Below are 20,201 nucleotides of genomic sequence, written 5' to 3'. Positions count from 1 at the left end.
ACCCAGTAGCCGCCAGAGAGAAGGCACCGAACCTAGACAGCCGCCAGAGAGAAGGCATTAGAAACCTAGAGCTGGCAGAACCTAGACAGCCGAACCAGCCAGAGAAGGCAATTAGAACCTAGACAGCCCTCAGAGAGACAGGCAACGAACCTAGACAGCCGCCAGAGAGAAGGCAACAAACCTAGACAGCCGCCAGAGAACAGGCAACGCCTAGACAGCCATCAGAGAGAAGGCACCGAACCTAGACAGCCATCAGAGAACAGGCAACGAACCTAGACAGCCATCGGTGGAGCGGCAGACTAGAGAACATCCTAACAGGGTCTAGTCTATAGAGTGCTAGAGAACAGGCCGCTCCCTATAGTAGTGCACGACGTAGAATAGAGAACAGGCCGCTCCCGTCCTCTAGTCTATAGTAGACTAGAGAACAGGGCTCTAGTCTATAGTAGTGCACTACGTAGGGAATAGGGCTCCCGTCTATAGTAGTGCACTAGAGAACAGGGCTCTAGTCTATAGTAGGCTCTAGTCTATAGTAGTGCACTACGTAGGGAATAGGGCTCTAGTCTATAGTAGTGCACTCAGACGTAGACTAGAGCTCAGTCTATAGTAGGGCTCTAGTCCCGTAGTGCACTACGTAGGGAATAGGGCTCTAGTCTATAGTAGTGCACTACCGTAGGGAATAGAGCTCCTATAGTAGTGCACTACGTAGACTAGAGAACAGGCAGTCTAGTAAACAGTGCTAGAGGGAATAGGGCCTAGTCTATAGTAGACTAGAGGGAATAGGGCTCTAGTCTACGACGTAGACTAGACTACAGGCCGCTCCCCAGTCATAGTAGTGACTAGAGGGAATAGGGCTCCCCGTCTATAGTAGTGCAGACTAGGGAATAGGGCTCCCCGTCTATAGTAGTAGACTAGAGGGAACAGGGTGCCTCCCTGCGCCCCACCTCGGCCCGACTCCAGGCATGAGCCCATTATCAGACCCGTGTGGAACCCGATGGAATGTCTCACTGAGAGGAGAGGGCTGGCAGGACGGGGGCGGGGAAAAGACAGTCGTAAGGCACGTCCTTCTCTGGGCAGAGAGACATTCCTGACAGTGACTACTAATATTGGACCGTTAACGTCATTCTGTTGGTAGACGTATTTTTCGTATCGACAGGTAAACTCCCCACATCCTGCGTTGACCGTGATTCTGACTAAAAACCAGCCAACGCTGTCGACTACAACAACATATTCCAGACGTTACCCTCGCTGCCGGCCCTCAGGATGGAGTCAGAGAACAGCTGAGGGTACGGGACTCCCGTCAAAGCTCAGGGCCGAGTTCAAGCTCTCTACGGAGTCCTCTCTGCTGTAGCCGGGTGTCTGGGACCGGGTTAGAGGCAGCAGCTCATCATCCCTCTCTGGGTAGATCACGTCACTGTAGTCCCTGTCTGTTACACTGCCTCTGGGGGTTTCTTCTAGAGCCTGGGACACAGGGGACACAGGGGACACAGGGGACACAGGGGACACAGGGGACACATTTTTATTTAGCTTTGAGTTTGCATGTTTATAAATATCCATTGGTTCAGTTGTACAGGGCAAAGTACATGTATTAGCCCCAGGTGTGGGGTACAGAGAGAGGAGCAGTACCACAGACAGAGATAAACCCAGTGGGTTCAGGTCTGGGGTACAGACAGAGATAAACCCAGTGGGTTCAGGTCTGGGGTACAGACAGAGATAAACCCAGTGGGTTCAGGTCTGTAGACAGAGAAACCCAGTGGGTTCAGGTCTGGGGTACAGACAGAGAAACCCAGGGGTTCAGGTCTGGGGTACAGACAGAGAGCAGTACCACACCATAGAGCTACGCTCCCTAGAAGGCCTTGAGGTTGAGCTGAGGGTTAAGGTGAGGGACGTGTTACCTTGGACAGAGCGATGCCCAGTAGTCCCTCGAATGCTTTGAGGTTGAGCTGAGGGCCAGAGTAGAAGGGATCCGCCTGGGCCTTCCGACCCAGCCAGTAGATGGTGATTAGAACCTGGAGGAGAGATCACAGCTTTGGGCGGGAACTTTATCCTTCATTATTAGTAGCCAGGCCGCTCCCGTCACGACGTAGACTGGAGAACAGGCCGCTCCCCGTCACGACGTAGACTAGAGAACAGGCCGCTCCCGTCACGACGTAGACTAGAGAACAGGGACCGCTCCCGTCACGACGTAGACTAGAGAACAGGCCGCTCCCCGTCAGACGTAGACTAGAGAACAGGCCGCTCCCCGTCACGACGTAGACTAGAGAACAGGCCGCTCCCCGTCACGACGTAGACTAGAGAACAGGCCGCTCCCCGTCACGACGTAGACTAGAGAACAGGCCGCTCCCGTCACGACGTAGACTAGAGAACAGGCCGCTCCCGTCACGACGTAGACTAGAGAACAGGCCGCTCCCGTCACGACGTAGACTAGAGAACAGGCCGCTCCCCGTCACGACGTAGACTAGAGAACAGGCCGCTCCCCGTCACGACGTAGACTAGAGAACAGGCCGCTCCCCGTCACGACGTAGACTAGAGAACAGGCCGCTCCCCGTCACGACGTAGACTAGAGAACAGGCCGCTCCCGTCAGACTAGAGAACTAGAGAACAGGCCGCTCCCGTCACGACGTAGACTAGAGAACAGGCCGCTCCCGTCACGAGAGACTAGAGAACAGGCCGCTCCCGTCACGACGTAGACTAGAGAACAGGCAGGGCCGCTCCCGTCACGACGTAGACTAGAGAACAGGCCGCTCCCGTCAGACGTAGACTAGAGAACAGGCCGCTCCCCGTCAGACGAGACAGAGAAGCAGGGCCGCTCCCGTCACGACGTAGACTAGAGAACAGGCAGCAGGACTCCCCGTCACGACGTAGACTGAGAACAGGCCGCTCCCGTCACGACGTAGACTAGAGAACAGGCCGCTCCCGTCACGACGTAGACTAGAGAACAGGCCGCTCCCCGTCACGACGTAGACTAGAGAACAGGCCGCTCCCCGTCACGACGTAGACTAGAGAACAGGCCGCTCCCCGTCACGACGTAGACTGGAGAACAGGCCGCTCCCCGTCACGACGTAGACTGGAGAACAGGCCGCTCCCCGTCACGACGTAGACTAGAGAACAGCAGTAGCAGGGCCGCTCCCCGTAGACTAGAGAACAGTCGCAGCAGGACCGCTCCCCGTCACAACATAGAATAGACAGTCGCAGCAGGGCTGTTACACAGTGTGAGATTCTGCGATGGGAATTATGACAGTTCCAAGTTACAGCTCAATACCTTTCAGTGAACACAAACAATTCAAGTACAAATCCACTTACGTTTTTCAGCCTCCTTTCGCTCTCTGCACACCTGAGAAGAAAACGAGATCTCTTAGTCCGAGCAAAGACGACACACACTGACTAACTGGCTTCTCACTTAAAAAGGTGATCTATTATAGACGGTCTATACAATAGTATTCTGTTTAAATAGTCACTCTGATAGGACTCATGTGAAACACCACACTGTGGACTACTCATCTAGCCACGTGATTTAGCTGCCAAGTCAAACAACCCACTATCAACACCATGCAATCAGTGATAACACAGAACTGGCTGTATAACCCGATATACACAACCACAGGCCAGTGTGCGCAGCATGTCATTAGTGAGTCCAGTCCGTGTACACTAACGTGCCAACCAGTGAGACGCTGGCCAATAAATACATTAAACACCGTCTAAACCAACAGGCACCGTCTAAACCAAACAGGCACCGTCTAAACCAAACAGGCACCGTCTAAACCAAACAGGCACCGTCTAAACCAAACAGGCACCGTCTAAACCAACAGGCACCGTCTAAACCAACAGGCACCGTCTAAACCAAACAGGCACCGTCTAAACCAACAGGCACCGTCCAAACCAACAGGCACCGTCCAAACCAACAGGCACCGTCTAAACCAACAGGCACCGTCTAAACCAACAGGCACCGTCTAAACCAACAGGCACCGTCTAAACCAACAGGCACCGTCTAAACCAAACAGGCACCGTCTAAACCAAACAGGCACCGTCTAAACCAAACAGGCACCGTCTAAACCAAACAGGCACCGTCTAAACCAAACAGGCACCGTCTAACCAAACAGGCACCGTCTAAACCAAACAGGCACCGTCTAACCAAACAGGCACCGTCTAACCAAACAGGCACCGTCTAACCAAACAGGCACCGTCTAAACCAAACAGGCACCGTCTAACCAAACAGGCACCGTCTAAACCAAACAGGCACCGTCTAAACCAAACAGGCACCGTCTAAACCAAACAGGCACCGTCTAAACCAAACAGGCACCGTCTAAACCAAACAGGCACCGTCTAAACCAAACAGGCACCGTCTCTAACCAAACAGGCACCGTCTCTAACCAAACAGGCACCGTCTAAACCAAACAGGCACCGTCTCTAACCAAACAGGCACCGTCTAAACCAAACAGGCACCGTCTAAACCAACAGGCACCGTCTCTAACCAAACAGGCACCGTCTCTAACCAAACAGGCACCGTCTCTAACCAAACAGGCACCGTCTCTAACCAAACAGGCACCGTCTCTAACCAAACAGGCACCGTCTCTAACCAAACAGGCACCGTCTCTAACCAAACAGGCACCGTCTCTAACCAAACAGGCACCGTCCAAACCAACAGGCACCGTCCAAACCAACAGGCACCGTCTAAACCAACAGGCACCGTCTAAACCAACAGGCACCGTCTAAACCAACAGGCACCGTCTAAACCAACAGGCACCGTCTAGTCTAAACCAAACAGGCACCGTCTAGTCTAAACCAAACAGGCACCGTCTAAACCAAACAGGCACCGTCTAAACCAAACAGGCACCGTCTAACATCACTATAAGTCCAGCAGCTGGGGATGAAAACCATATTAATCCTTCACTTCCATTTGATTTGTTCTACAACTAATAATATATATATTGACCAAATAAAAGGCGTTTTACCTGAGTGTAGCGCGTGTGGACAGGTCTTGCAGGTCTCCAGGATGAAACAGCTGAGCCTCGTGTAGACCGAGTGTACCACACGCTCTCAGAAACACATTCACATTGTCCTGGAGGGGAGGGGCAGAGAGGGGCGGGGCAGAGAGGGGCAGAGAGGAGAGGGGCAGAGAGGAGAGGGGCAGAGAGGGAGGGGCAGAGAGGTGAGGGGCAGAGAGGTGAGGGGCAGAGAGGTGAGGGGCAGAGAGGAGAGGGGCAGAGAGGAGAGGGGCAGAGAGGAGAGGGGCAGAGGGAGAGGGGCAGAGGAGGAGGGGCAGAGAGGAGAGGGGCAGAGAGGAGAGGGGCAGAGAGGTGAGGGGCAGAGAGGAGAGGGGCAGAGAGGTGAGGGGCAGAGAGGTGAGGGGCAGAGAGGGTGAGGGGCAGAGAGGTGAGGGGCAGAGAGAGGGGCAGAGAGGTGAGGGGCAGAGAGGTGAGGGGCAGAGAGGTGAGGGGCAGAGAGGAGAGGGGCAGAGAGGAGAGGGGCAGAGAGGAGAGGGGCAGAGAGGAGAGGGGCAGAGAGGAGAGGGGCAGAGAGGAGAGGGGCAGAGAGGAGAGGGGCAGAGAGGAGAGGGGCAGAGGGGCAGAGGGGCAGAGAGGAGAGGGGCAGAGAGGTGAGGGGCAGAGAGGGAGGGGCAGAGAGGGGAGGGGCAGAGAGGTGAGGGGCAGAGAGGTGAGGGGCAGAGAGGTGAGGGGCAGAGAGGTGAGGGGCAGAGAGGTGAGGGGCAGAGAGGTGAGGGGCAGAGAGGAGAGGGGCAGAGAGGAGAGGGGCAGAGAGGGAGGGGCAGAGAGGTGAGGGGCAGAGAGAGGAGAGGGGCAGAGAGGAGAGGGGCAGAGAGGAGAGGGGCAGAGAGGAGAGGGGCAGAGAGGAGAGGGGCAGAGAGGAGAGGGGCAGAGAGGAGAGGGGCAGAGAGGAGAGGGGCAGAGAGGGGAGGGGCAGAGGGGGAGAGGGGCAGAGAGGTGAGGGGCAGAGAGGAGAGGGGCAGAGAGGAGAGGGGCAGAGAGGAGAGGGGCAGAGAGGAGAGGGGCAGAGAGGTGAGGGGCAGAGAGGTGAGGGGCAGAGAGGTGAGGGGCAGAGAGGTGAGGGGCAGAGAGGAGAGGGGCAGAGAGGAGAGGTGGAGGGGGGCAGAGAGAGAGGTGGAGAGGGGCAGAGAGGAGAGGGGGCAGAGAGGGGCAGAGAGGTGAGGGGCAGAGAGGTGAGGGGCAGAGAGGAGAGGGGCAGAGAGGGGCAGAGGGGGCAGAGAGGTGAGGGGCAGAGAGGTGAGGGGGGCAGAGAGGTGAGGGGCAGAGAGGAGAGGGGCAGAGAGGAGAGGGGCAGAGAGGGGGCAGAGGGGCAGAGAGGAGAGGGGCAGAGAGGTGAGGGGCAGAGAGGTGAGGGGCAGAGAGGTGAGGGGCAGAGAGGTGAGGGGGCAGAGAGGTGAGGGGCAGAGAGGTGAGGGGCAGAGAGGAGAGGGCAGAGAGGAGAGGGGCAGAGAGGAGAGGGGCAGAGAGGAGAGGGGCAGAGAGGAGAGGGGCAGAGAGGTGAGGGGCAGAGAGGTGAGGGGCAGAGAGGTGAGGGGCAGAGAGGTGAGGGGCAGAGAGGTGAGGGGCAGAGAGGAGAGGGGCAGAGAGGAGAGGGGCAGAGAGGAGAGGGGCAGAGAGGGAGAGGGGCAGAGAGGAGAGGGGCAGAGAGGAGAGGGGCAGAGAGGTGAGGGGCAGAGAGGTGAGGGGCAGAGAGGGGGCAGAGGGGGCAGAGAGGAGAGGGGCAGAGAGGAGAGGGGCAGAGAGGAGAGGGGCAGAGAGGAGAGGGGCAGAGAGGAGAGGGGCAGAGAGGAGAGGGGCAGAGAGGAGAGGGGCAGAGAGGAGAGGGGCAGAGAGGAGAGGGGCAGAGAGGAGAGGGGCAGAGAGGAGAGGGGCAGAGAGGAGAGGGGCAGAGAGGAGAGGGGCAGAGAGGAGAGGGGCAGAGAGGAGAGGGGCAGAGAGGAGAGGGGCAGAGAGGAGAGGGGCAGAGAGGAGAGGGGCAGAGAGGTGAGGGGCAGAGGGGGAGGGGCAGAGGGGGAGGAGCAGTACTGGGAGTTACCATACAGAACAATCAGAAGGCTTGGCCTAAGGATGATCATGTGACTGGTGGGAGGAGTCTCTTAATAGCTTTCCAGGATTATTCCAAACAAGTGGAACCTTGACAGTTTGACCTCTGACCTCAGCCCCACTCAGCCCCACTCAGCCCCACTCAGCCCCACTCAGCCCCACTCAGCCCCACTCAGCCCCACTCAGCCCCACTCAGCCCCACTCAGCCCCACTCAGCCCCACTCAGGTTTGTCATGTTCACCACATCACTAGATCCTTAGACAGTTTCAGATCTGTCACACTAAGCAGGAACCGCCGAGCGACAAGCAGGAAACCACAGAGGACGACTTCCTGAAAGACCCGGGTCGTCTAACTACTGTCACCCTGGCAGACAAGAGATCTCTCTGCCTTCTCATATGAAATGTAGAACGGCTACACGCAGTGAACTCACCAGTCCGGCCATTGGAGTAGACAGCGTGTTCACCCTCTTAATAAGGCCTGGTTTCAACTGGTTGATTAGACTGAGAAAGGGAGGGACAGAGAGAAGAACAGACGAGTTAGACAGCGTGACCATCGACCACACCAGGACTTGGTACTTAAACCACTAAGGTGTTTATAGAACCACAGACTATGGGATTCATTCATTACTACAGGCAAAGCAGGACTCCATTCTCCAGATATATACACTACAGTTCCCATAATACTCACTGGCAGAGCAGGACTCCATTCTCCAGATATATACACTACAGTTCCCATAATACTCACTGGCAGAGCAGGACTCCATTCTCCAGATATATACACTACAGTTCCCATAATACTCACTGGCAGAGCAGGACTCCATTCTCCAGATATATACACTACAGTTCCCATAATACTCACTGGCAGAGCAGGACTCCATTCTCCAGATATATACACTACAGTTCCCATAATACTCACTGGCAGAGCAGGACTCCATTCTCCAGATATATACACTACAGTTCCCATAATACTCACTGGCAGAGCAGGACTCCATTCTCCAGATATATACACTACAGTTCCCATAATACTCACTGGCAGAGCAGGACTCCATTCTCCAGATATATACACTACAGTTCCCATAATACACCCTGGCAGAGCAGGACTCCATTCTCCAGATATACACTACAGTTCCCATAATACTCACTGGCAGAGCAGGACTCCATTCTCCAGATATATACACTACAGTTCCCATAATACTCACTGGCAGAGCAGGACTCCATTCTCCAGATATATACACTACAGTTCCCATAATACTCACTGGCAGAGCAGGACTCCATTCTCCAGATATATACACTACAGTTCCCATAATACTCACTGGCAGAGCAGGACTCCATTCTCCAGATATATACACTACAGTTCCCATAATACTCACTGGCAGAGCAGGACTCCATTCTCCAGATATATACACTACAGTTCCCATAATACTCACTGGCAGAGCAGGACTCCATTCTCCAGATATATACACTACAGTTCCCATAATACTCACTGGCAGAGCAGGACTCCATTCTCCAGATATATACACTACAGTTCCCATAATACACCCTGGCAGAGCAGGACTCCATTCTCCAGATATATACACTACAGTTCCCATAATACACCCTGGCAGAGCAGGACTCCATTCTCCAGATATATACACTACAGTTCCCATAATACTCACTGGCAGAGGAGGACTCCATTCTCCAGATATATACACTACAGTTCCCATAATACTCACTGGCAGAGCAGGACTCCATTCTCCAGATATATACACTACAGTTCCCATAATACTCACTGGCAGAGCAGGACTCCATTCTCCAGATATATACACTACAGTTCCCATAATACTCACTGGCAGAGCAGGACTCCATTCTCCAGATATATACACTACAGTTCCCATAATACTCACTGGCAGAGCAGGACTCCATTCTCCAGATATATACACTACAGTTCCCATAATACTCACTGGCAGAGCAGGACTCCATTCTCCAGATATATACACTACAGTTCCCATAATACTCACTGGCAGAGCAGGACTCCATTCTCCAGAGCAGAGCGGAAGTTGTTGCTTCCGAATGATTTATTTGTCACTTCCTATAGACAGGAAGAGGAAAGAACACAATAACACTGTCACATCTTAGATTAACAAGCAAACATGCAAGTGACATTGTTTTTACTAAATGTCCTCTTGGATCACAGATTATGATCTATACTTACCTAGTGCATAATTGTGTTTGTTTAAATCAGATTTTGCATTTTACCACAATTTTTTACTTAGTTCTCATTGCTGTTACAGTCCAAAAAGTTATAAACAAATCAATGTTTCATATTTTTTTAAACATGGCTCCTTCTGAAAAGGTCTGAGACAACAGGATACAGAGAGAGCCAAGCGGGGGGGATACAGAGAGAGCCAAGCGGGGGATACAGAGAGAGCCATGCGGGGGATACAGAGAGAGCCAAGCGGGGGGGATACAGAGAGAGCCAAGCGGGGGATACAGAGGAGCCAAGCGGGGGGATACAGAGAGAGCCAAGCGGGGGATACAGAGAGAGCCAGATATACAGAGAGAGCCAAGCGGGGGGATACAGAGAGAGCCAAGCGGGGGATACAGAGAGAGAGCCAAGCGGGGATATACAGAGAGCCAGGGGGATATACAGAGAGAGAGCCAGAGCAGGGGGATACAGAGAGAGCCAAGCGGGGGATACAGAGAGAGCCAAGCGGGGGATACAGAGAGAGCCATGCGGGGGGATATACAGAGAGCCAAGCGGGGATATACAGAGAGAGCCATGCGGGGGATACAGAGAGAGCCAAGCGGGGGATACAGAGAGAGCCAAGCGGGGGGATACAGAGGAGATTCTCCAGATACAGAGAGAGCCAAGCGGGGGATACAGAGAGAGAGCCAAGCCAGGGGGGATACAGAGAGGAGCTAAGGGGGGATACAGAAGAGCCAAGCAGAGAGAGCCAAGCATACAGAGAGAGCCAAGCGGGGGGATACAGAGAGAGCCAAGCAGGGGATACAGAGCCAAGCGGGGGATACAGAGAGAGCCAAGCGGGGGATACAGAGAGAGCAGGGGGATACAGAGAGAGCCAAGCGGGGGATACAGAGAGAGCCAAGCGGGGGGGATACAGAGAGAGCCCAAGCGGGGGGATACAGAGAGAGCACGGGGGATACAGAGAGAGCCAAGCGGGGGGGGCAGAGAGAGCCAAGCGGGGGATACAGAGAGAGCCAAGCGGGGGATACAGAGAGAGCCAAGCGGGGGATACAGAGAGAGCCAAGCGGGGGGGATCAGAGAGAGCCAAGAGGGGGATACAGAGAGAGCCAAGCGGGGGGATACAGAGAGAGCCAAGCAGGGATACAGAGAGAGCCAAGCGGGGGATACAGAGAGAGCCAAGCGGGGGGATACAGAGAGAGCCAAGCGGGGGGGGATACAGAGAGAGCCAAGCGGGGGATACAGAGAGAGCCAGAGAGAGCAAGCTGGGGGATACAGAGAGAGCCAAGCGGGGGATACAGAGAGAGCCAAGCGGGGGATACAGAGAGAGCCAAGCGGGGGGGATACAGAGAGAGCCAAGCGGGGGGATAGCAGGGAGAGAGCCAAGCGGGGGATACAGAGAGAGCCAAGCGGGGGATACAGAGAGAGCCAAGCGGGGGGATACAGAGAGAGCCAAGCGGGGATACAGAGAGGGGGGGGATACAGAGAGAGCCAAGCGGGGGGATACAGAGAGAGCCAAGCGGGGGATACAGAGAGAGCCAAGCGGGGGATACAGAGAGAGCCAAGCGGGGGATACAGAGAGAGCCAAGCGGGGGGGATACAGAGAGAGCCAAGCGGGGGATACAGAGAGAGCCAAGCGGGGGTACAGAGAGAGCCAAGCAGAGATACAGAGAGCCAAGCGGGGGATACAGAGAGAGCCAAGCGGGGGATACAGAGAGAGCCACAGAGAGAGCCAAGCGGGGGATACAGAGAGAGCCAAGCGGGGGGATACAGAGAGAGCCAAGCGGGGGATACAGAGAGAGCCAAGCGGGGGATACAGAGAGAGCCAAGGGGGGGGATACAGAGAGAGCCAAGCGGGGGGTACAGAGAGAGCCAAGCGGGGGGATACAGAGAGAGCCAAGCGGGGGATACAGAGAGAGCCAAGCGGGGGATACAGAGAGAGCCAAGCGGGGGGATACAGAGAGAGCCAAGCGGGGGATACAGAGAGAGCCAAGCGAGGGGATACAGAGAGAGCCAAGCGGGGGATACAGAGAGAGCCAAGCGGGGGGATACAGAGAGAGCCAAGCGGGGGATACAGAGAGAGCCAAGCGGGGGGGCATACAGAGAGCCAAGCTGGGGATACAGAGAGAGCCAAGCGGGGGATACAGAGAGAGCCAAGCGGGGATACAGAGAGAGCCAGAGAGAGCCAGTTCCCAGGATACAGAGAGAGCCAAGCGGGGGATACAGAGAGAGCCAAGCTCCAGGATACAGAGAGAGCGGGGGGGATACAGAGAGAGCCAAGCGGGGGGATACAGAGAGAGCCAAGGGGAGAGATATACAGAGAGAGCCAAGCGGGGGGATACAGAGAGAGAGCCAAGCGGGGGATACAGAGAGAGCCAAGCGGGGGATACAGGGGGATACAGAGAGAGCCAAGCGGGGGATACAGAGAGAGCCAAGCTGGGGGATACAGAGAGAGCCAAGCGGGGGGATACAGAGAGGGATAGAGAGCCAAGCGGGGGATACAGAGAGAGCCAAGCAGAGGGGGGATACAGAGAGAGCCAAGCCAGAGCCAAGCGGGGGATACAGAGAGAGCCAAGCGGGGGGAGAGAGAGCCAAGCCAAGCGGGGGGGGGGGTACAGAGAGAGCCAAGCGGGGGGTACAGAGAGAGCTGCAAGAGAGCCAAGCGGGGGATACAGAGAGAGCCAAGCGGGGGATACAGAGAGAGAGCCAGAGAGCCAAGGGGGGATACAGAGAGAGCCAAGCTGGGGGATACAGGGGGGATACAGAGAGAGCCAGAGAGGCCAGGGGGGATACAGAGAGAGCCAAGCGGGGGGAATACAGAGAGAGCCAAGCGGGGGATACAGAGAGAGCCAAGCAGGGGATACAGAGGGGGGGATACAGAGAGAGCCAAGGGGGGATACAGAGAGAGCCAAGCGGGGATACAGAGAGAGCCAAGCGGGGGATACAGAGAGAGCCAGAGGGGGATACAGGGGGGGATACAGAGAGAGCCAAGCAGGGGGATATACAGAGAGAGCAGAGGGGGATACAGAGAGAGCCAAGCGGGGGATACAGAGAGAGCCAAGAGGGGGGGGGATACAGAGAGAGCCAAGCGGGGGGGGATACAGAGAGAGCAAGCGGGGGATACAGAGAGAGAGCCAAGCGGGGGGATACAGAGAGAGAGCCAAGCAGGGGGGGGATACAGAGAGAGAGCCAAGCGGGGGATACAGAGAGAGCCAAGGGGGGATACAGAGAGAGCCAAGCGGGGGGGGATACAGAGAGAGCCAAGCGGGGGATACAGAGAGAGCCAAGCGGGGGGATACAGAGAGAGCCAAGCATACAGAGAGAGCCAAGCGGGGGATACAGAGAGAGCCAAGCGGGGGGGGATACAGAGAGAGCCAAGCAGGGGGGATACAGAGAGAGCCAAACGGGGGATACAGAGAGAGCCAAGCAGGGGGATACAGAGAGAGCCAAGCGGGGGATACAGAGAGAGCCAAGGGGGGATACAGAGAGAGCAGAGAGAGCCAAGCGGGGGGATACAGAGAGAGCCAAGCGGGGGAGAGCCAAGCAGGGGGACAGAGAGAGCCAAGCAGGGGGATACAGAGAGGCCAAGCGGGGGATACAGAGAGAGCCAAGCGGGGGATACAGAGAGAGCCAAGCGGGGGATACAGAGAGAGCCAAGCGGGGGGGGATACAGAGAGAGCCAAGCGGGGGGATACAGAGAGAGCCAAGCGGGGGAGAGAGCCAAGCGGGGGATACAGAGAGAGCCAAGCGGGGAGAGAGCCAAGGGGGATAGAGAGAGAGCCAAGCGGGGGGATACAGAGAGAGCCAAGCGGGGGATACAGAGAGAGCCAAGAGGGGGATACAGAGAGAGCCAAGGGGGGATACAGAGAGAGCCAAGCGGGGGGGATACAGAGAGACAGATACAGAGAGAGCCAAGCGGGGGGATACAGAGAGAGCCAAGCGGGGGGAGAGAGCCAAGGGGATACAGAGAGAGCCAAGCGGGGGGGATACAGAGATACAGAGAGAGCCAAGCGGGGGATACAGAGAGAGCCAAGCGGGGGATACAGAGAGAGCCAAGCGGGGGGATACAGAGAGAGAGCCAAGCAGGGGGGGGATACAGAGAGAGCCAAGCGGGGGATACAGAGAGAGCCAAGCGGGGGATACAGAGAGAGCCAAGCAGGGGATACAGAGAGAGCCAAGAGAGCCAAGGGGGGATACAGAGAGAGCCAAGCGGGGGATACAGAGAGAGAGCCAAGCCGGGGGATACAGAGAGAGCCAAGCGGGGGATACAGAGAGAGCCAAGCGGGGGATACAGAGAGAGCCAAGCGGGGGATACAGAGAGAGCCAAGCAGGGGGGATACAGAGAGAGCCAAGCTGGGGATACAGAGAGAGAGCCAAGAGAGCCAAGGGGGGATACAGAGAGAGCCAGAGCGGGGGGGGATACAGAGAGAGCCAAGCGGGGGGGATACAGAGAGAACCAAGCGGGGGATACAGAGAGAGCCAAGCGGGGGATACAGAGAGCCACCAGAGAGAGCCAAGCGGGGGATACAGAGAGAGCCAAGCGGGGGATACAGATACAGAGAGAGCCAAGCGGGGGGAGGAGCCATACAGAGAGAGGGGGGCAGAGAGAGAGCCATGCGGGGGATACAGAGAGAACAGGGGGATACAGAGAGAGCCAGCCAAGGGGGGTACAGAGAGAGCCAAGCGGGGGATACAGAGAGCCAAGCGGGGGGGATACAGAGAGAGCCAAGCGGGGGATACAGAGGGGCGGGGGATACAGAGAGAGCCAGCGGGGGATACAGAGAGAGCCAAGCGGGGGATACAGAGAGATACACCGAGAGCCAAGCGGGGGATACAGAGAGAGCCAAGCAGGGGGATACAGAGAGGCAGGGGGATACAGAGAGAGCCAAGCGGGGGATACAGGGGCCAAGGGGGGATACAGAGAGAGCCAAGCGGGGGATACAGATACAGAGAGCGGGGGATACAGAGAGAGCCAAGCGGGGGATACAGAGGGGATACAGAGAGAGCCAAGCGGGGGATACAGAGAGAGCCAAGCGGGGGGGATACAGAGAGAGCCAAGCGGGGGATACAGAGATACATACAGAGAGAGCCAAGCGGGGGATACAGAGAGAGAGCCAAGCGGGGGGATACAGAGAGAGCCAAGCGGGGGATACAGAGAGAGCCAAGAGAGAGGGGGGGGATACAGAGAGAGCCAAGCGGGGGGATACAGAGAAGCCAAGCGGGGGGGGATAAAGCGGGGGATACAGACAGAGAGCCAAGCGGGGGATACAGAGAGAGCCAAGCGGGGGGATACAGAGAGAGAGCCAAGCGGGGGATACAGAGAAGCCAAGGGGGGATACAGAGAGAGCCAAGCGGGGATACAGAGAGAGCCAAGCGGGGATACAGAGAGAATTAAGCGGGGGGATACAGAGAGAGCCAAGCGGGGGATACAGAGAGAGCCAAGCTGGGATAGAGAGATTAAGAGAGCCAAGAGAGCCAGCATCTATACAGAGAGAGCCAAGCGGGGGATACAGAGAGAGCCAAGAGAGCCAAGCGGGGGATACAGAGAGAGCCAAGCGGGGGATACAGAGAGAGCCAGCGGGGATAGAGAGAGCAATACAGAGAGAGCCAAGCAGGGGGATACAGAGAGCCAAGCCCGGGGATACAGAGAGAGCCAAGCGGGGGATACAGAGAGAGCCAAGCGGGGGGGATACAGAGAGAGCCAAGCGGGGGATACAGAGATACAGAGCCAAGCGGGGGATACAGAGAGAGCCAAGCGGGGGGGATACAGAGAGAGCCAAGCCAGAGAGAGCCAAGCAGGGGGATACAGAGAGAGCCAAGCGGGGGATACAGAGAGAGCCAAGCGGGGGGATACAGAGAGAGCCAAGCGGGGGGATACAGAGAGAGCCAAGCGGGGGATACAGAGAGAGCCAGCGGGGGGCAGAGAGAGCCAAGCGGGGGGAGGATACAGAGAGAGCCAAGCAGGGGGGGGGATACAGAGAAGCCAAGCGGGGGATACAGAGAGAGCCAAGCGGGGGATACAGAGAGAGCCAAGCGGGGGATACAGAGAGAGCCAAGCGGGGGATACAGAGAGAGCCAAGCGGGGGGATACAGAGAGAACATAAGAAGCCTGTTAGGGGGGATACAGAGAGAGCCAGCCAAGAGCCAAGCAGGGGGATACAGAGAGAGCCAAGCGGGGGATACAGAGAGAGCCAAGCAGGGGGGATACAGAGAGAGCCAAGCCAGAGAGAGCCAAGCAGGGGGATACAGAGAGAGCCAAGTTAGAGAGAGCCATATTACACCCAAGCGGGGGGAGAGAGAGCCAAGCGGGGGATACAGATACAGAGAGAGCCCGGGGGATACAGAGAGAGCCAAGCAGGGGGATACAGAGAGAGCCAAGCGGGGGATACAGAGAGAGCCAAGCGGGGGATTAGAGAGAGCCAAGCGGGGGGGATACAGAGAGACAAAGCGGGGGGATACAGAGAGAGCCAAGCGGGGGATACAGAGAGAGCCAAGCGGGGGATATTAAGAGAGAGCCAAGGGGGATACAGAGAGAGCCAAGCGGGGGGATACAGAGAGAGCCAAGGGGGGGATACAGAGAGAACCCGGGGGATACAGAAGAGCCAAGCGGGGGATATTAACAGAGAGAGCCATGCGGGGGATACAGAGAGAACCTGGGGGGATACAGAGAGAAGAGAGAGCCAAGCGGGGGATACAGAGAGAGCTGGGGGGGATACAGATACAGAGAGAGCCAAGCGGGGGGGATACAGATATTAAGCGGGGGATACAGAGAGTTAGCGGGGGGGATACAGAGAGAGCCAAGTGATATTACAGAGAGAGCCAAGCGGGGGGGGCAGAGAGAGCCAAGCCTGGGGATACAGAGAGAGAGCCAAGCGGGGGGATACAGAGAGAGCCAAGCGGGGGGATACAGAGAGAGCCAAGCGGGGGATATAAGAGAGCCAAGCAGGGGATACAGAGAGAGCCAAGCGGGGGGATACAGAGAGAGCCAAGCGGGGGGATACAGAGAAGAGCCAAAGGGGGATACAGAGAGAGCCAAGCGGGGGATACAGAGAAGCCAAGCGGGGGATATACAGAGAGAGCCAAGCGGGGGGATGAGGGCCAAGATACAGAGAGAGCCAAGCGGGGAGAGGCCAAGCGGGGGATACAGAGAGAGCCAAGCGGGGGATACAGAGAGAGCCAAGCGGGGGATACAGAGAGAGCCAAGCGGGGGATACAGAGAGAGCCAAGTACAGAGAGAGCCAAGCGGGGGATACAGAGAGAGCCAAGCGGGGGATATATTAAGAGAGCCAAGCGGGGGATACAGAGAGAGCCAAGCGGGGGGGATACAGAGAGAGCCAAGCGGGGGGATACAGAGAGAGCCAGCGGGGGATACAGAGAGAGCCAAGCGGGGATACAGAGAGAGCCATTACAGAGAGAGCCAAGCGGGGGGGATACAGAGAGAGCCAAGCGGGGGGATACAGAGAGAGCCAAGCGGGGGATACAGAGAGAGCCAAGCGGGGGGGGATACAGAGAGAGCCAAGCGGGGGGATACAGAGAGAGCCAAGCGGGGGATACAGAGAGAGCCAAGCGGGGGGGATATTACAGAGAGAGCCAAGCGGGGGGATACAGAGAGAGCCAAGCGGGGGATACAGAGAGAGCCAAGCGGGGGATACAGAGAGAGCCAAGCGGGGGATACAGAGAGAGCCAGCGGGGGATACAGAGAGAGCCAAGCGGGGGGGATACAGAGAGAGCCAAGCGGGGGGATACAGAGAGAGCCAAGCTACAGAGAGAGCCAAGCGGGGGATACAGAGAGAGCCAAGCGGGGGATACAGAGAGAGCCAAGCGGGGGATACAGAGAGAGCCAAGCGGGGGATACAGAGAGAGCCATTAACCAGGGATACAGAGAGACCAGAGAGAGCCAAGCGGGGATATTAGACCAAGCGGGGGATACAGAGAGAGCCAAGCGGGGATACAGAGAGAGCCATTACAGAGAGAGCCAGCGGGGGATACAGAGAGAGCCAAGCGGGGGGGATACAGAGAGTATAGCCACCAGTGGGGGATAGAGAGAGCCAAGCATATACATAACAGAGAGAGCCAAGTGAGGGGGATATTAACCCGGGGGGGATACAGAGATAGCCAAGCGGGGGATACAGAGAGAGCCAAGCGGGGGGGATATTACACCAGAGAGTGATTAGAGAGCCCAGCGAGGTAAAGGGGGGGGTGTTGGAAAACAAGAAGCCCAGTCTCAGAACACCTACTACCCAGAAAACCTTAATTGTAAATTAGAATGTGTTCTTTATTTAACTTAACCGACTTGGCTCGTTAAATTAAATTAAAAAACTAAAACAGTTGCATCTACTACTCCTCTAGATGATGCATCATGGGTAATAAAAGTGTTTATTTAAAAACTGATGGTAGTTTTTTACAGGAACTTGAAGTGTTATGGTAATGAGATGTCCACAGACAAGTGTTTGTAGTAATATAGTTTCATGTAGACGTCAACTCCACTGAACAAGAACATAAAACATAAACATAAATAAAAGAACATAAAACATAAACATAAATAAAAGAACATAAAACATAAACATAAATAAAAGAACATAAAAACACATAATGTGTTGAAATAAAACATAACCATCCCTGTTAGTGATATTAACCCTGTTAGTGATATTAACCCTGTTAGTGATATTAACCCTGTTAGTGATATTAACCCTGTTAGTGATATTAACCCTGTTAGTGATATTAACCCTGTTAGTGATATTAACCCTGTTAGTGATATTAACCCTGTTAGTATATTAACCCTGTTAGTGATATTAACCCTGTTAGTGATATTAACCCTGTTAGTGATATTAACCCTGTTAGTGATATTAACCCTGTTAGTGATATTAACCCTGTTAGTGATATTAACCCAGTTAGTGATATTAACCCAGTGAGTGATATTAACCCTGTTAGTGATATTAACCCAGTGAGTATATTAACCCAGTTAGTATATTAACCAGTTAGTATATTAACCCAGTGAGTGATATTAAACCAGTTAGTGATATTAAACCAGTGAGTATATTAACCCAGTGAGTATATTACCCAGTGAGTATATTACACCAGTGAGTATATTAAACCAGTGAGTATATTAACCCAGTGAGTATATTAACCCAGTGAGTATATTAACCCAGTGAGTATATTAAACCAGTGAGTATATTAACCCAGTGAGTATATTAACCCAGTGAGTATATTAACCCAGTGAGTATATTAACCCAGTGAGTATATTAACCCAGTGAGTATATTACACCAGTGAGTATATTACACCAGTGAGTATATTACACCAGTGAGTATATTAAACCAGTGAGTATATTAACCAGTGAGTATATTACACCAGTGAGTATATATTACACCAGTGAGTATATTAAAACCAGTGAGTATATTACACCAGTGAGTATATTAAACCAGTGAGTATATTAAAACCAGTGAGTATATTAAACCAGTGAGTATATTAAACCAGTGAGTATATTAAACCAGTGAGTATATTAAACCAGTGAGTATATTAAACCAGTGAGTATATTAAACCAGTGAGTATATTAAAACCAGTGAGTATATTAAAACCAGTGAGTATATTAAAACCAGTGAGTATATTAAACCAGTGAGTATATTAAACCAGTGAGTATATTAAACCAGTGAGTATATTACACCAGTGAGTATATTACACCAGTGAGTATATTAAACCAGTGAGTATATTACACCAGTGAGTATATTAAACCAGTGAGTATATTACACCAGTGAGTATATTAAACCAGTGAGTATATTAAACCAGTGAGTATATTAAACCAGTGAGTATATTAAACCAGTGAGTATATTAAACCAGTGAGTATTTTAAACCAGTGAGTATTCCATTAAACCAGAGTTAAACCAGTGAGTATATTAAACCAGTGAGTATATTAAAACCAGTGAGTATATTAAAACCAGTGAGTATATTAAACCAGTGAGTATATTAAACCAGTGAGTATATTAAACCAGTGAGTATATTAAACCAGTGAGTATATTAAACCAGTGAGTATATTACACCAGTGAGTATATTAAACCAGTGAGTATATTAAACCAGTGAGTATATTAACCAGTGAGTATATTACACCAGTGAGTATATTACACCAGTGAGTATATTACACCAGTGAGTATATTAAACCAGTGAGTATATTAAACCAGTGAGTATATTAAACCAGTGAGTATATTAAACCAGTGAGTATTTTAAACCAGTGAGTATTTTAAACCAGTGAGTATTTTAAACCTGTCAAGATAATCCATTCACCTGACAGGTGTGGCACATCAAGATGATTAAACAGCATTATTATTACACAGGTGCACCTTGTGCTGGGGCAATAAAAGGACACAAAAATGTGCAGTTTTGTCACACAACACCACAATTCCCCATATGAATGGTGCTGGGCACTGTTCCCCCATCTGAATGGCACTGTTCCCCCATCTGAATGGCACTGTTCCCCCATCTGAATGGCACTGTTCCCCCATCTGAATGGCACTGTTCCCCCATCTGAATGGCACTGTTCCCCCATCTGAATGGCACTGTTCCCCCATCTGAATGGGCACTGTTCCCCCATCTGAATGGGCACTGTTCCCCATCTGAATGGGCACTGTTCCCCCATCTGAATGGGCACTGTTCCCCCATATGAATGGCACTGTTCCCCCCATCTGAATGGCACTGTTCCCCCATCTGAATGGCACTGTTCCCCCATCTGAATGGCACTGTTCCCCCATCTGAATGGCACTGTTCCCCCATCTGAATGGCACTGTTCCCCCATCTGAATGGCACTGTTCCCCCATCTGAATGGCACTGTTCCCCCATCTGAATGGTACTGTTCCCCCATCTGAATGGCACTGTTCCCCCATCTGAATGGTACTGTTCCCCCATATGAATGGTACTGGGTCACAGTCCCCTACCCCTCGTGCTCCTCTCCTCTACCTCTGAGAGGGAACAGAACTGCAGCCTGC

At 54.0% G+C, this 20,201-nt stretch overlaps 1 pseudogene; it reads right to left on the bottom strand.

The window, feature by feature from the left end:
- Positions 1-20,201, bottom strand: part of LOC127926000 (LIM domain only protein 7-like) — a 93,006-nt pseudogene that overhangs the window by 71,361 nt on the left and 1,444 nt on the right.

Source organism: Oncorhynchus keta, unplaced genomic scaffold (genome assembly GCF_023373465.1).
Source record: "Oncorhynchus keta strain PuntledgeMale-10-30-2019 unplaced genomic scaffold, Oket_V2 Un_contig_6587_pilon_pilon, whole genome shotgun sequence".
NCBI lineage: Eukaryota > Metazoa > Chordata > Actinopteri > Salmoniformes > Salmonidae > Oncorhynchus > Oncorhynchus keta.
Note: the sequence above shows the minus strand (reverse complement) of the source record. Positions and strands in the feature narration are given on the sequence as shown.